General features: G+C 51.1%; 2 long non-coding RNA genes across 2 annotated transcripts; both read right to left on the bottom strand.

The window, feature by feature from the left end:
* Positions 1-351: 351 nt before the first annotated feature.
* LOC131501120 (uncharacterized) lies at positions 352-817 on the bottom strand. The gene is made up of 2 exons (XR_009256651.1): positions 741-817; positions 352-567 (listed from the first exon to the last, which is right to left on the bottom strand). It is a non-coding gene; the product is annotated as an uncharacterized LOC131501120 (long non-coding RNA).
* A 2,099-nt stretch (positions 818-2,916) lies between these two features.
* LOC131500945 (uncharacterized) lies at positions 2,917-3,626 on the bottom strand. The gene is made up of 2 exons (XR_009256542.1): positions 3,147-3,626; positions 2,917-3,046 (listed from the first exon to the last, which is right to left on the bottom strand). It is a non-coding gene; the product is annotated as an uncharacterized LOC131500945 (long non-coding RNA).
* Positions 3,627-14,214: the final 10,588 nt, after the last annotated feature.

Here is a 14,214-nt window from a genome sequence, read left to right as displayed (position 1 = left end):
CATGGCCCTGACGACAGGGATTTAAAATTTGTGTTAATGTCCAAAGAGTTCAAGGGGCGCCTGGGCGGCTCAGTCGGTGAAGCATCCGACTTTGGCTCAGGTCACAATCGCACGGTCAGTGAGTTCAAGCCCCTCCCCCGCACGTGCTCTGTCTCTCTCACAAAATTAAAAAAGATTTCTAGTGGCCCCCAAGGCCTCCCTCAGTCCAGCGCCTCTTGCTGGAGCATGCCAGACCTGCTTCCCATTCCCCAGCCACCCAGCACACCCTTGCCCACTCTGGGTAACGGGAGGATACCGTTTATTTTGTTCACTTTTTTTTTTATCTGTGCCTGAGGGAGACTGGACAGCAAATTTATTATCTCAAGCTTTATTTGACAGATGACTTTGGTGCATTTCAGTCAAGATGTTGTGGGCTGGCAAGGAGCATCCAACGTCAGGGGATTGCTTTGGTCTCACCGGGTGGTTCTTTGGCGGGTGACTTTTCCTTGATTTCCATTCAGGGGTGTGATGGACCCCGGAAGGTTTAGTGTCGCTTCTGGCACCTCCTTGTCCTGACCCTTCTGTGGCCTTTTGGAAAAGAGTCCTGGTTACAGGGCTCTGGGGACAGGACTCGGGTGTCACGGGGTGGGGTCCCAGGGCCACCCTGGGCGGGTCAGGAGTGGGGCTGGCGGGGGGGGTGCCTCCCGGGGGTGGGGTTCCCGTGCCAGCCTGGGCGCATCAAGGGCGGAGACTGGCCGCACCTCCGGTTCTGGACCTGCAGGCACCTCTCTGGCGCCTTCTCCTCCGGCAGGAGCATCTCTGCCTCCGGGTGTCACGGGGTGGGGTCCCAGGGCCACCCTGGGCGGGTCAGGAGTGGGGCTGGGGGGGGGTGCCTCCCGGGGGTGGGGTTCCCGTGCCAGCCTGGGCGCATCAAGGGCGGAGACTGGCCGCACCTCCGGTTCTGGACCTGCAGGCACCTCTCTGGCGCCTTCTCCTCCAGCAGGAGCATCTCCGCCTCCTGCGGGCCCTGTACCGCCGCCTTTGGGAAGAGCGCCTGTGTCTGCAGCAGCAGTCTTTGTGGGTCCTCTGGTCCACCTGGATGTCCTCTGCGTTCACGGCCTGCTCCTGCTCCTTGTCCTGGCACTCATGCTGGCCATGCTCCCGCCCCTGCTGTGGGTGTTCGCTCGGACTCTTCCTGCAGCATCAGACCATGGTCCCGGGGCTGGTGCCTTAGGCTGAGGGCACGGCTGGCCTTGGGGGTAGGGGAGGAGGGTTGAGGCCTGCCCACCTGCTCTTGCTGTCAATGTTGGTCTGGTCTGCTGGCCGCTCTTTGCGGGCTTATATATAAAGGGGCCCCCCACTATGACTCGGGGGCCCCACCCTACCATTGTTCCCACGCTGGCCAGTCCCTTCACAGCCGGCAGGGCCACCCCCTTGCCTTGCCTAAAAAATGTGTGTGGGTCCCTCAGGCCACAGGGACAGTGCTAACATTTGGTACAAATCCATCTCAGCTGGTGTCATTCTCACGCACTCGTTCCTGAAGCTTCCTCCCCACCCTGGGGCTGTGCCGCGACCTGGGGTTTTGGATGGGTTGTTACTGCATTCATTTACTTTCCAATTCCTGCTTCCCATGAAGAGGTGATGTGGCTTGCTCTAGGTCACTCTGCAAATACGGGGCAAGGCTGGGCATCAGTCTGTGCCCTTGGCCTTCTGCCCCCTTCCCACCCCAGGCGGTGCTCCCCTCCAGCCCGGGTGGTGCTCCCCTCCACCTGTGCCATCTTCCTTTCTCCTGGGCCTCACTGTCCTTTGGATCCCAGTAAAATCCAGAATGTGGGAGCAACTGTCCGACCTCTAACCCTATGGATGTCACCTTAGGTGCAGGGGGACTTTCTGGCTGGGTCCCGTGTGGGAATGCAGGTGGCTTCTAGGAGCTGCAAAAGATGAGGGAACTGGTTCTTCTCCCCTGGAGCCTCCAGAAAACCCAATTCAAGATAATAAATTTGCGTTTTAAGCAATGAAGTTTGTGGGGATTTGTTAACAGCGGCTCTTTAGGAAACCAGTACACAGGGCTTGATCCCACCCGAGTATTCATATGCTGTTTAGTGCCGCCCTAAGTGTAAATGCCCCGGGATGTGAGGGGGTGTTCTGCGTCCAGCCGTCCTGCCATCCTGCCCGTATACAGTCAGATACGCGGGGTCAGGCAAGCGGGTTCGGTCCCATTCTGTGTCCTTACCTGAAAAGACCGGGTCATTTATGCCCATCTTGCAGGGTGAGCCCCAGACATGATGAATGTATGGCACTCAATAAAGGGAAGTCACGGCCACGACATTTCTGCGGTCACTTTCTCACCGAGCTCCCTGCGACTAACGAAATGCCCTGGGCTTTGCGGGGATCTGACTGAGCCAAGCAGGACTCAGTCTCCCAACCCATCGTGAACAATGTCCGCATCTCACTGGGGTTTTAAGCCCCCGGTGCCTCATGTGGGTTGAGGGGCCAAGAGGAGACGGGCAAGTTTTCTCGTGCCCTGAACTAGGGAGACATTCAGTGCTGTCTCGGCAGCATTGTTCTCAATTGTGCTCACTGCACTTGGGGTATAGTGAAACCTTGAGCAGGAGCTGCATTTCCCCGGCTCTCCGGGGGCGGGGCAGGGAGCAGGTCCAGAGCCAGGGAGAAGCCCTCCGATGCCAGCAGGACCCGCCCCCGTCCCCATCCCCGGTGGGACTCACAAAGGGCTGGCCGGCGCGGGAGCAGATTTTGGTGGTGACCGGGGCGGAACAGAGAGCTTGGAGCCAGATCCAGTGACTGCCGCTCGGCATCCCCCCCCCCACCCCGAACCCCCGTCAAGACAGAGAGACGAGGGCACGATTCTTTTTTTTTTCAACATTTATTGACAGGTGGCATTGTTCGTTAGCAGGCTCCTGTTCAGGTCATGGTGTCGGTGGCATGTTCAGAGGCGGCAGGTCGGTCTTGACCGGCTGGTAGAATTTCGGGCAGGAGTGGTGGACCGGTGCCCCGTGCGTGGATCATCTTCTCCTGCACCTCCCCACCCTGTAGCGGCGGGAACACACTGCGGAGGGAACCGGGGAGGGGGAGTTTCAGCGGGGCCGGGGGAGCCCCGGCCCGGCCCCACCGCACCCCCCACCCCGCCCCGGGGCGCGCCCCTTCACCTCTCTTCCTCGGCCTCCTACAACATCGCCTCCTTCGTCTGTGGCATCGGCGTCTGCGGCGACGGCACCTGCTCCTGCTGTGGCTGCGGCAGCATCTGTATCTGGCCATGGCTCTAGATGGATCCGGCCGGGATGCTTAGAGCAGGGGGTCTATCTTGGTCGAGCCAGCCAACCTGTGAACAGGTGGAACTTGGTGGGCTGTGAGCCGGGGGCCCGGCTTGTGGGCCTCTTATAGACACAGGGGGGGACCCTGGGCATTGTGAGGGCACAGAGGCCTTGACCTCACGGACCCTGCCAGAGCCGTCCTGATCGCGTCCATATATGGGCGTGTGGGAGGCCCTTGGTGAGGGCAGGGTGGGGCCTGGCCCGGCCTGGTGCACGGGGTCACCCCGCCCCCCCACCCCAGGTCACCGGCGAGGGGAGACAAGAGGACTTCTCTGTCAGGGGCACTCAGTCAGTCAGTCAACAACCAAAAAAATTATTGGATACCTAGTATGTGTTCGATTCTGGGCTAGGCCCTGGCATACTGCGATAAATAAGGCAGACGTGTTGCTGCCCAATCGACTTTATCCTCTAACTGGGAAACCTGAAGGAACCGCATGGAATAATTAAGATTGTGGAAAATGCTGAGAAGGGAAACCCGAGGTTTTTTTTACAAGGGTATAGGCTGGGGGGAAGCCGACCTCAGGGAGGTGATAGGAAACCTGCCCAGGGGTTTGCTGGTAAAGTGAATTGCTGAAGGTTGAGTCAGGGTCGGGGGAGGGAAAAGCATGTCGGGAGTGGGAACAGCAGCTGTGAGGTCCAGAGGCAGCACACGGCCTGGGTTCCATTGATATGAAGGGTCCAGAAGAGCGACCAGGGGTTTGCTGGTAAAGTGCCCAGGGGTTTGCTGGTAAAGTGAATTGCTGAAGGTTGAGTCAGGGTCGGGGGAGGGAAAAGCATGTCGGGAGTGGGAACAGCAGCTGTGAGGTCCAGAGGCAGCACACGGCCTGGGTTCCATTGATATGAAGGGTCCAGAAGAGCGACATCCATAAACACACAAGTCGATCAGTGGTTACTTGGCACCAGGGAACCGTTGAGGGCTGCCTGGTGGGCACAGGGCTTCCTTTTGGGTGACGAAAATGTTTTGGAACTCGGTGGTGGTGGTTACATGACAGTGTGAACACGCAAAATGTCCCTGGATCATTTTTTTTAGAGTTGATTTATGTTGAGAGAGAGAGAGAAAGGGAGAGCATGGGTGGGGGGTGTGCAGAGAGAGAAGGAGAGAGAGAGAACCCCAAGGAGGCGCCGGGCCATCAGCACAGAGCCAGATGCAGGGCTCCAGCTCACGAAACCATGAGATCATGACGCGAGCCAGGATCAAGAGCCAGATGCTTAACTGACTGAGCCACCCAGGCCAGGCCCCCCTGAGCCACTTTAAGATGGCGAATTTGGGGGCACCAGGGTGGCCCCGTCCATTCAACGTCCGACTCCTGATCTCGGCCGGGGCCTTGATCTCAGGGTCATGAGTTCAGCCCGCGTTGGGCTCCGTGCTGGGGGTGGAACCTACTTACAACACAAACCAAAACATACGGTGGTGAATTTTACAGTACGTGAATTTCACCTCGATTGAAAAAAGGAAAGTCCAGAGGCTGAGAGGTGCTTGCCAAGTGTATGGAATTGAAGGAGACCCCCGTGGGTGGGGCAGAGAGCACGGGCGAGCTTGGGCAAGACAGGGCCAGCCCACTCTGAGCTTTGTGTGATCTTTCCTGCGACCCGCATGAGTTTGAGGGATAAAGAGGGTAGCCGTTAGCATTAGATTTGGTTAGTTATAACCGAAAACCAACGTACCTGACTTCTGGATGTGAGTTTTACATTTTACTTAAGAAGTTAGAAGTGCTGGGACGCCTGGGTGGCTCAGTCGGTTGAGCGCCCGACTTCGGCTCAGGTCATGATCTCGCGGTCTGTGAGTTCGAGCCCCGCGTCGGGCTCTGTGCCGACAGCTCAGAGCCTGGAGCCCGCTTTAGACTCTGTCTCCCTCTCTCTCTCTGACCCTCCCCCTCTCATGCTCTGTCTCTCTCTGTCTCAAAAATAAATAAGCATTAAAAAAAAAAAGTCAGAGGTTGTTGGGCAGATCGTGTCCTTGTTTTGGGGATTCACAGACTGGAACATTTGGGCATGAGGGGCACTGTTTCGCCAGATGCTCTCAAGTGATTCAGAAAAACAGCAGTAGCGATGGACAGGTATCTACATGGGGAAAGAGGGATAGGGTGTAGTGGGGTAAATGGAATAGAATGTTAACCCTTGACCAGTCTGGGTGAAGGTGGTTCTTTGTATGGTTTTTGCAACTTTTCTGTAACTTTGAAATTATTTCAAAATCAATTACTAAAGCTATTTTTTAAAACAAAAGGAAGAGGGCCCAGGAGGAAGGCCTTCCAGGGCTGGTGTAGGGGCTCCCCCTTTCCGAAGGGCCTTGGGCTTCTTTTATCTTTGGCTCTGCCCTCAACAACTGCTTTCCGTTCCCAAGGTTGCCTCTTAGTCCAAAGCCAGGGCCACCGGTGGACAGTTGTGCATTTTGTGTACTGCTCAAAGCCCTCAAAGGGATTGAATGGGGACTGAAATTCAGCCCGTGCTCTGCTTGCCAAGCCAGGCCCAGCACACACAGGCAGGCTTCTGCCCACAGGAGCTGTTTTCTAATTGCTCACAGTAGAAGTCTTTTTTCTAATTCGAACAAAAGCACACTCAGGGCTAGCCTCAGCCCTGCTGGAAATTCACCCATATCCACTGTCCAAGCAAGAGGGAAGAGGAGGAGGGGGGCAAAAGGAGTCGTTACTCTATAAAGAGCTTTCCCAGACGCCCCACCCAGCAACTTCCCTTCTGATCATTTGTCTTACTTCAAGAGCATCCTGCCCCTGGGGATAAAGTTGGGTTCTTCGGAGGGAGAGACGGGCCAGTAGATAGTTAGTGCATTTTGCTCCAGAGGGGGTGCAGCCAGAAACTTCCAGAACCCTACTCCCCAACCCACAAGGTGGGAAAACCATGAATTAGAAGCTAAAGTCCACCAAATAACTTAAGAGGGCTACACCTGGCACGAAGGGAGTTCACAGTACCTTTTCATTCAATGACTCATGTATAGATCTGATTAAAAAAATTTATTTTTAACATTTATTTTTGAGAGACAGAGAGAGACGGAGTGGGGGAGGGGCAAAGAGAGAGAGGGAGACACAGAATCCAAAGCAGGCTCCAGGCTCTGAGCCATCAGCACAGAGCTCAACATGGGGCTCGAACCCACGAACCGCGAGATCATGACCTGAGCCGAAGTCAGACACTTAACCGACTGAGCCACCCAGGCGCCCCTGGGAGAGTCCTCTTGAGGAGGTGATGTTTGAGGCGAGGGCTGAGTGACAAGGAACCAGCTGTGCCAACATCTGTGCGGTGTGGGTGTCCCTTTGGGGAGGGGGCCGGTGGCTCTGTAGCACACAGTCGTTCAGGGCTGCGGGCTGAGCTCAGCCTTCTTGGACACGCAGCGTGGAGGGCGTCCTGACCTCTGTGTCCAGCCCCCGCACACAGGGAGAGAGCGTAGAGGAGGCTCCTCTGTTTCTAACTAACTGCCTTGGCCCGGGAGTGACCCCCCTCCCCTTCTGTCCCCACGCCATGGGGGAGCTGACCATGTGGCCTGTGGGGCGCAAGGCAGGCCTGGGGGTCGAGTCGGGGGGGCTGCTGCAGGAAGGGGAGTGGAAGGGGAGGACGATTCTTTAGTGTCCCCCTCTCCCTCTTTCGCAGGGCTGGAGGGACGCGGCGGCTGGCGGTGGGCAGGGTGGCTGGCAGGAAGCTCAGGCACAGGGTCTAAGAAGCGCCACTCTGAAGAGGGGACGTGTGAGCGGAGACTTAACCGGGGGGTCCGCTGGTTTGAAGGCCTGGCAGCGGGACAGGAAAAGCTTGGAATGGAAAGAAAGCCTTCGGGTTTAGCCGAGGAGACCCTGCGTGAATCAGATCACCGGACAAATAGGTCATAAGGCCGGGGAAAGGAGGTGGGCCCCTGGGGCTCCTCTGGATCTGAAATGTCAGGGTTTTGTTCGAGCAGCTGGCTGTTACCCTGCGGAACGTAGCGGTTGCCGCTAGCGGCTACTCGCCGTGTTTGCTCTTTATCTCCAGGTAGGACACAAGTTCCGGGAGGTCGGGAACGGAATTTTGTTCACCGTAACAAGCCTCCTACTGTGAGTGACCCGGCACACAGAAGAAACCCAAACATGTGTTGAAGAAGTGATTGGTAAATGGGTGCTTTTAGGATAAAACTCTTTGACTGTCATTTTCCAAACATGAAACACGCGTGGTGCCGTCGTGTGACGTTTGAAATGTCGCACACCCTCTTCCTGCCCGCCGCCCCCGATCTGCCATATCAAACACACGCTGAATCTCAGCAGGACGTCCGGGAGCATCCCTTCAGGTGCTGTCCTGTCCCACCCCCACCCCCCAGCCCCTGCCATCTGTGATGTCACAGTGGCCACCCATGGCCACCTTGATTGAGGGCAGAGTCACCAGGGAGGTGAAGGCGGGCGTGGGGGGTATCACACCCACCGCTGCCTTAGGGAGGGGCGGAGCCAGCCGATTCTGGGGACAGTCAGGGCAATGTGGCAGTCAGGTGACTCCTTATCGATGTGCCATTACAGTTATAATTCTGCCGTGGGGGAGGGGGGGAGGGGGGAGGGGGGGGTCTGTCCTGCAGAAATTCTGAGCGTGCTCACAAGGGTGCGGCTTGCAGGGAGAAAATTGGCAATAACTTAAAGTCCGTCTTAAGGAAATGGTGGCTGAGTTGCTACATTCGTGTTGCAGCTCATGGCCGTTCAGGTAGAGGAGCCTGGTAGGGTGACCTTGATGCAAAAGGAAATCCAGAGTCTATCGACAGTGACCAAATTACTGGAATGCGAGGCGTCACCTCACGTCCGTAGAAAAATTTAAAATAAGTGTTTGCGTAGGGGTAGGGAACAGTCCAGAATATAATTCATGGATTTAGCAGTGGGGGGGGGGGGTGGAATTATGGTAAGTTTCACTTTCTATTTTATCAGTTTTTGTATTGCTTAGAATTTATGAACCTAAGGGCATTGCTGAATGTTGAGTCATTTCCGTGATCAGGACAAAATAATGGGAAACGGTACCCATTTCCGTATTGTCTGAGCAGTTGTTGTGTGCCATGGTCCCACCATTTAGCTGTGAGGTTATTTATTTTTTCTTTAATAAGCTTTTTCTGTTGGGAAGAGTTGGAGAGGGGGTTACTTTTTCCATATACCTCTCACCCAGTTTCCCCCAAACTAGGGCATTAAAAAAATTTTTTGGCATTAAAAAAAGTAATTCATTTTGAGAGGGGGTGGGTAGGGAAGGGCAGAGAGAGAGGGAGAGAGAGAGGGAGGGGAGAGAGAGAGAATCCCAAGGAAGCCCCACACCATCAGCATGGAGCCTCACGAGGGCTTGAACTCATGAACGTGGAGATCACGACCTGAGCCAAAATCAAGAGTCAGAGGCTTAGTGACCCTGGGATCTCTTTTTATAAGGGCACGAATCCCATGCATGGGGTCTCCACCCTCATGACCTAATTGACTGCCAAAGTCCCCACCTCCTAACACCATCCCATTGGGGGTGAGGCTTCAATATATGAATTGGGGTGGGACACACAGACATGCAATCTATTACGAATAAAGCGGCTTTTTACATTCTCGCATAAAGTCTTTGTGTGAACATGTATTTTATACCTGGAAGTCCGCACCCTTTGACCCCCTTCCGCCATCGCCCCCGCCACCAATCTGTGTCCAGAAGCTTGTCTTTTTGTTTTTTCTAGATTTCACACATAAGTGAGATCATATGGCAATTGTCTTTCTCTGACTTACGTCACTTAGCATTATGTCCTCAGGGTCCATCCACGTTGTCACAAATGGCAAGATTCCGTTCTTTTTTCTACACCGAATACACCACATCGTCTTTACCCATTTATGAGCGCTTTGTTTCCGTATCTTGGCTACCGTAAATAATGCTGCAGCGAACGTGATGATGGTTCCATCATCATCATGGATGGATGGCTACGCCAGCCAGCACTCCCACCTGCTGAGCGCAGGCGTCCCTTTGGTCTACTCCCTCGCCAACACCCGTTGTCTCTCGTCTGTCTAACACTAGCCATTCGGACTGGGGCGAGGCTGCATGTCCCCATGGTTCCGATGTGCATTTCCTTGACGAGGGGTGATGCCAACTCATCTCCCCTGGGCCCGTTGGCCATCTGCGTGCGTGTGTTCTCCGGAAAAACATCTGTTCCCGTCTTCTCTGGGGCAGAAGCCCTGATTAGACGTTTATCCATTCTTTAGAAAGAGCAGGGCTGGTGGAAGGGGCCACCCACAGCTCACTCCATCCAGCTGAGCGGCACGAGTTCTTTTCAGTAAGCGTGTCCTTTTTTGTTTAGGTAACAAAAATCTTCTTCGTCTCTACCCTTCAAGGTTCTTTTGGCTGACTTAAATTGACATGAGACAGATCAACAGGAGAAAATAAAGTTTAGTTATACATATGTGCAGGGGCCCCATAAGAACAGGAGGCCCATGGGCCATCAGGCAATCCAGGCTTATACGGCATGTAGAGCCCTCGTTCATACTATGTTGTAGTTGTCTGTGGGGACAGCTCCCTTCCCACAGCAGGTCTTCTGTCTAAATTCTTTTAGACAGTTAGGGGGATGGTCAGAGTTTCTTCCTGAGCCTTCTGTTTCTTAAAAATAATTGGCCTAGGGCACCTAGGGTGGTTCAGTCGGTTAAGCGTCCGACCTCGGCTCAGGTCACGATCTCGTGGTTCACCAGTCCAAGCCCTGCGTCGGGCTCTGTGCTGACAGCTCAGAGCCTGGAGCCTGCTTCTGATTCTGTGTCTCCCTCTCTCTCTGCTCCTCTCCTGCTCATGCTCTGTCTCTCAAAAATAAATAAACATTAAAAAAAAAAAATCAGCCTACAATAACCCGCATGACGAAAAGACACAGTTTGGAGCGGCCGATTTTGCTCTCCTACAGTCCCACTTTTGAAACTTCTCCAAGAAATGTCACTGTCCAGAAGTTGAGTTGGCAGATAGTTTTATCTCAACAAACCAGTCTCAGTCCTGACGTTCAGTCAGTTGAGAGTCATTTCAGGAGGCAGTGTGCCCAAGTTAGGCCTGTGGTTCAAGTAACCAGATGTGAAACACGAGGCATTTCTGGGGTGCCTGGGTGGCTTGGTCAGTTGAGCATCCAGCTCTTGGTTTTGGCTCAGGTCATGATCTCACAGTTCTTAAGATCGAGCCCCATGTCATGCTCTGCACATGGACAGCAAGGAGCCTGCTTGGGGTTCTTTTCTCTCCCTCTCTCTCTGCCCCTCCCTCACTCATGCTCCCTCTCTCTCTCTCTCTCTCTCTCTCTCTCTCTCAAAAAAGTGAATAAAAAAAATTTTAAAGAGGCATCTTTATGCAAAGAAAAAGAAAAACAGTGGTTAATGATTGGAACAAATTAGAAACCCAGTTTCTGAGTTCAGAGGGCAGCGAGTTGAGATCTGTAGTTGCCCAGCTGGAAGCATCCTTAGATGTTGTGAAGGCAGACAGGGGCAATCTGATAGAGTTTCCTGATCTACAGTTCGAATCTAGCTCACGATGTTTCTGAGCGGCCAAACCACATGTGGTACAAAGATTATACATACATGAGCCATCGTGGTGATTTCTTTCAAGTTTACATCAAGTTGTTCATATCCAGGTTGTGGGGCTTTAGGAAAAGGGGCAGTTTAGTTGCTCATGACTCCAGCTCAGAAGAGCAGGAGAAAAATTGAAAACGTTAGTGTGGAGAGTTGTAGCCAGACGATGGAAGAAACTAGAAGAATTCACGATCTAGTCTAGTTTACAACAAACAGTATTAGAATTTAGTATCCACAAACGTGTGCTATTGAAGCATGTGGTTTTCACTTTTCCTCTGTACGGTCACCTTCATTTCTACCAAATGTAGCCAAATCAGACGGATTCGTTTGCAAATTAAGTCATTTCAGTAAACATGGCTCGGTCTTTTGCGTAAGTACAGGAGGAATAGCAATTAATCATAGGGGCTCTTTTATTTGTTTATTTTTTTAAGTTTATTTATTTTGAAACAGAGAGAGTGCACGCAATCAGGGGAGGGGCAGAGAGAGAGGAAGAGAGAACGAGTCCCAAGCAGTAGTCTGTCCTGCCAGTGCAGAGCCCGACTCGGGCTCAAACCCACGAACTGCAATATCATGACCTGAGCCGAAACCAAGAGTCCGACGCATGACCCACTGAGCCACCCAGGTGCCCCTGGGATCTTTTAAATCTGCTTTGCTGGAACTTTTCATAGGGAATCTCAGAGGGAACTTTTAAAAGCCTCTTGGGGCCAGAAGCCAAGCTGATTACTGGCCATCATTCTTTGCCTGCAGTACCTATAGATTTGGGTTAATTCCTTCACTCTTGAGGTCTCTGAAATGTCCTGAGGTTCCTGTACCTGAAGTGCCATTCTTTGCTTACGTCCCAAAGCTGCTGGGAACCCTGTAAGCAAGGTGCCAGGCTAATAATTTCCAAGGGACTTGATTGGCTCCATAAAGTCAACCGTAGTTCCTTAAAGCTGTTCATACCTGAGTCTACGCATGCCTCTGTCATATCCGACGTTCCAGTCAAAGCCTTGGTAATATAACCAATGTTTCCGGTGTGGTCCTGTTACAAGGGAAGTGGATTCTTATCAAACTTATGCAAATAAACATATGGCCATGAAAATACGAGAATACTCATGGAGAGTTTCCAAATTGTGGAGAGACCAAGTCAGGAGAGAACGAGAAATGTTTCAGTTCTCCTTACAAAAGTGTCGTTGATCAAATCGCTCTAAGTCAGAACAAGCTTAAGAGGAAAGATCTCTTTACCTCCGGAAAACAAAAGATTAAAGAATCAGCAACATTTCAAACAAAAAGTCATACAAATTACAATCTTCCGTCTCTGTTTATTCAAGTCCCACGTAATTCTTGTTGTGCTTGGAATCCAGTTTCCCCGTTCACTCTGGGAATGTTTACCAAGTTCAGTTTTATGATTTTAAAGTTACCAGAAACCTGTATTCTAGAGTCTTTCTCATGAATTCCTTTAAGATGAAGCATTTCTGCAGGAACATTGTGTAAAAGCATCTGAGTAAAAGGACTGTCTGCAAATGTGAAAGACTTAAAAATTGCTTGGTGAAGGTCTGATTAGAGCTCATTACAATGCAATTGACAAGGAACTTGGGTTATTTCTGTGACATACAATGTTTTGAGATAATAATTAGAATTATGAGTGATGGCACTGTAGCAGGGCATACCAGAATTCTTAGGAATTTTATTTAATTTGTAGAACATTTATATTAAAAATATGCACCCATACAGGGGCGCCTGGGTGGCTCAGTCGGTTGGGCTTCCAACTTTGGCTCGGGTCATGATCTCGCGGTCCGTGAGTTCGAGCCCCGCATCAAGCTCTGTGCTGACAGCTCAGAGCCCAGAACCTGCTTCTGATTCTGTGTCTCCCTCTCTCTCTGACCCTCCCCCCTTCATGCTCTGTCTCTCTCTGTCTCAAAAATAAATAAACATTAAAAGATTTTTTTTTAAATATGCACCCATACAATATAATCTAAGGCTTATCATCCCTTATTTGATGTGTTTCCCACCTCATTTAACTTATCACATAAGCCTAATTAACTTGTTATCTGTCTTTTATAAGGAGAGGGAACAAATCTTTTGTAGTTTTTCAGGGACACTCTGAAAAATCCCACAGTTATTTTGAGGTCAAAAAGACCTCATTTCACAGGTGCCTGGGTGGCTCAGTTGGTTAAGCCTCTGACTTGATTTCAGCCCACGTCACGATCTCACGGTTTATGAGTTCAAGCCCTGTGTCAGGCTCACACTGATGGTACAGAGCCCACTTGGGATTCTCTCTCTCTCCCTTACTCTCTGCCTTCCCCCACTCACACTCTCTCTCTCTGTCTCTCTCAAAATTAATAATCAACTTAAAAAAGACTTTATTTAGGATTTGAGTTTGGGGAAGTTTGTCCAAACTATCAAGAAAGTTTTAAAACACTGTCAAATAAGCTCATAGGTTCCTGTGAAATGATACTTAATTATCCCCCTAGCCCTGGTGACAAAGACTTTGCAGGCAAATACAAAAAGTTAAAATGGATGGCAAAAGGAAAAGCTTAGCTCTTTTAACGACGAGAAGATTCAGTTTTCCTAAGTCATCAAAGACCTGTTTAAGACAACATGTAGCACAGGACCTTATTTTGATAAAACACAATTTTTATTTTCTAGGCAGATCACTTTAAGGGCAAAGAAAAACCCCTTCATAATCTCTTATTATTAAGAGCAGATCACCAGTCCAAGAAAACCACATTTTAATCATGTACCCACTTAATTTTGACATTAAAACTGTTTACTTACATTTATTCCAACCTTAGCTATATGTAGATTTTTCCCCCCAAGACCCAAAGACCTTACATAAAAATTTTTCCCCAAAGATTCATTTTCCATAAGCCTTCTGCAACTTCCTTTTTTACATTCAGACTTTGCCATGTCCCTTTTCTCATAAACAGTTTTACTTTAGAACATACTTACTTGTTTTAAAAAGATTTTATTTTTATAATTTTTTTTAATGTTTATTTATTTTTGAGACAGAGAGAGACAGAGCATGAACAGGGGAGGGTCAGAGAGAGAGGGAGACACAGAATCTGAAACCGGCTCCGGGCTCCGAGCTGTCAGCACAGAGCCCGATGCGGGGCTTGAACCCACGGACCTTGAGATCATGACCTGGGCCGAAGTCAGACGCTCAACCGACTGAGCCACCCAGGCACCCCAAAAAGATTTTATGTTTAAGTAATCTCTACACCCACCATGGGACTTGAACCCACAACTCTGAGATCAAGAGTCACACGTTCTACCGACTGAGCCAAAGAGGCGCCCCCAATTTACTTTCTTTTTCCTTCGCAAAAACATCTCCTTACCTCATACCTTTTCTTACCCAAAACCTGTCCAATTTTCCTTATATATAGAGATACATTTCTCAGTATGTGTAGCAGTTTCCATCATGTATATTA

Source organism: Neofelis nebulosa, chromosome 18, assembly GCF_028018385.1.
Source record: "Neofelis nebulosa isolate mNeoNeb1 chromosome 18, mNeoNeb1.pri, whole genome shotgun sequence".
In the NCBI taxonomy this organism is placed as follows: domain Eukaryota; kingdom Metazoa; phylum Chordata; class Mammalia; order Carnivora; family Felidae; genus Neofelis; species Neofelis nebulosa.
The sequence above is the reverse complement of the archived record's forward strand: the minus strand, read 5'-3'. Positions and strand labels throughout refer to the sequence as shown.